Raw genomic sequence first — 2709 nt, forward strand, 5'->3', positions numbered from 1 at the left:
CAAGGTTTTTCTGCTTCATAGAAAAATGTATGAAATGAACCTCCTTTTCCATTTTCTGAACAAGTTTGTGTATGATTAGTGGCATTTCTTCCTTAAATATTTTATTCAATTCACCAGTAAAAATTCACCAGCATTATTATCCAGCTGGTTGTTCAAACCCTTGTCATCTGAGATCCTTCATTGTTGACTCCATCTTACATATAATCAATCACCCACACTTGTCAATTTACCACCTGGATCAGTGATAATTCTAGTCAGGAAAGAGAAACCACTCCAGAAATTTCAAACATGGGGATTTTAAAGGAGAGAACTGGTTAAATAGGTGAATAAATTGCTGGGAAGCCAAACAGCAATCATAAGGTAACCCAGAGATTAGCCACCATCTGCCCACCAAGGATTAAAGAACAACAAGTGTAGTTAGTGTTATCACAGGCCAAAATTGTAGCCTTCCAGTGGGAACTAGAACCATGGTAGGGACTGTCTGGTAGGAGCTGAGATCATGTAGGCAAGGGCACTATGAGGAAACATAGAGGGAACACAGCCACTGATGAACATGGTGTCCAAAGAAGAAGAAGAACAACAAAAAGACAGAGTGAGAGAGAGAGAAATACCATGGATTTCCCCCTTCAGTGTCTACCATTCATTCTCTGTATTGCTGTCAGATTTCTATTTCTAACATGTGCATAATGGCATTACTCTGCTTAGACTCTTTTCCATATTTCTCAATCAAATGTGCACAAAATCTAAATTCTTTTGCATGAAATATGTCCTAGCTTTCTATTGTCAAATAACAAATGACCGCAAACTTAACACTTTAAAACAATACAAATTTATGATCTCACAGTTTCCAGGCATAGGTTAACTGGGTCCTCTGCTCAGGGTCTCACCACCCTGAAACTGAGGTGTGGGCTAGGGCTACAATTTTCATATGAGGCTTGGGGTTCTTTTCCAAGTTCATTCAGGTTGTCAGCAGTGTTCACTTCCCTGCATTTGTAGGACTGATGGCCCTATTTTATTGCTAGCTGTTTGCCAGAGACCATTCTCAGCTGCTAGAGACCACCTGCAATTCCTTGTCACATGCTCCCCACAGGCAGTTGACAACAATTTTTCTTTCTTTCTTCCTGGCCATCACAGGTGCATGTCTCTGACTTTTTAATCCCAATGTAACAGCTCACTTGATTGAGTCAGTCCCACACAATATAACTCCCTTTTTGATCAACTCAAAGTCAGTGAATTAGTAACCTACACACTGGAGTGATAGCCCATCATATTCATAAGTCCTGCCTCTTGCATTCAAGGGGTAAGGAAATTTGAACAGGAAAACCACAGCAGTTAACACTGGGAATCTTGGGGACCATCTTAGATTTCTGCCTATTGCAGTATATAAGTCCCTAGCCCTTGCTTTAGCTTGGACAACTCTCTGTAATCCCCTTATAATTTCACTCTAGAATTACAGAACTATGTATAGACTCTGGAATATGTATTTCCCTACTTCTGTACATGCTGCATCTCTCTACCTGGAATGTTCTTCCCATCTGTCTACCAGGTAAACTGTCTACCAGGTAAACTTCTATTGATCCTTTAAGTCTCAGCTGTTACTTCCTCTGTGATGACTCCCTTGACTCCCTGGCTGAGTGAAGTGCTTCTTCTACTCTGCTTTCATTGTGTTTTGTACCTGGCCCTTTAAAATGAACCTCCACTAGCCTAAGTTTCTTGAGAGAATGTACCCTATCTTTTTGGCTATATCTCCACATCTAGTACAGCATAAGTAAAAACTTTGTCAGTGGTGGTGGGGTGAATGAGTGAATTAATGGATAGCTAAACAATTCTAAGAAGTCTGGTATAGGGAGAAGGTGCTAAAGATTAAGCTGGAGAGGCTGTCAAGAGCTACTTTGTAGAGGGTTTTGTATGCCATACCAAGGGATTGGCACTTATCCTTAAAGCAACAGGGAGTCATCGAAAAGTTTAAAAGCAGAGAATGAAATTATGAGATTTGTGTTTTAGTAAGCTGTGGACCAGTGTTTCTCAAAGTGTACTCCTTGGACCACCTGCATCAGAATCAGTGGGGTTAGTAGAAATGCAGATTGACAAATTCCAGACCTGTTGCAGAAGACTATCAAAAAGTGGAGGTTGGGAATCTGCATTTAGCATAATCCTCCCCTTTCATGATTTTTATGTTCCCTAAAGCATGAGAATAACTGCAATACAGGACGAACTGGGGCACTTATTGGATGTGTAAACCTGGACAAGTATCTCCACTGCTCTCTCCCTCAGCTTCCTCCATCTGTAATATGGCAATGATAATAGCACTTACCTTACAGAGTTGTGAGAATTAAACAAGGTAATGAATATGAAGCTCTTAGAAAATACCCAGTATATAATAAGAACTCTGTATGCATTAAGTATATACCATTATTTCTTAGAAGAGTGAGAGTGGAAAAAGAAGAATCTGTTAAAGTCATCTGGGTGGGTAATGCTATGGGCCTGACTTAAGGCACTGATAGTGGGACTAGAAAGGAAGGGCAGAGTTGATGGGCATTTGGAGAGATTATCAACAGGACTTGTTCACTGATTGGACAGGGGACTGGAGAATAAGAAGTTAGAGTTGAAACTAGAGGAGGTGAGTGATGAAACTTAACTTTTGGAAGGAAAGTCCCGAGTTCATTTTGGAATATGATAAGTCTGAGATGCCTCCAAGTCTTCCAAGCC

The sequence above is a fragment of the Mirounga angustirostris genome, unplaced genomic scaffold (assembly GCF_029215605.1).
Source record: "Mirounga angustirostris isolate CCGP_5_RB_7025 unplaced genomic scaffold, mMirAng1.0.hap1 SCAF_11, whole genome shotgun sequence".
NCBI classification, from domain to species: Eukaryota; Metazoa; Chordata; class Mammalia; order Carnivora; family Phocidae; genus Mirounga; species Mirounga angustirostris.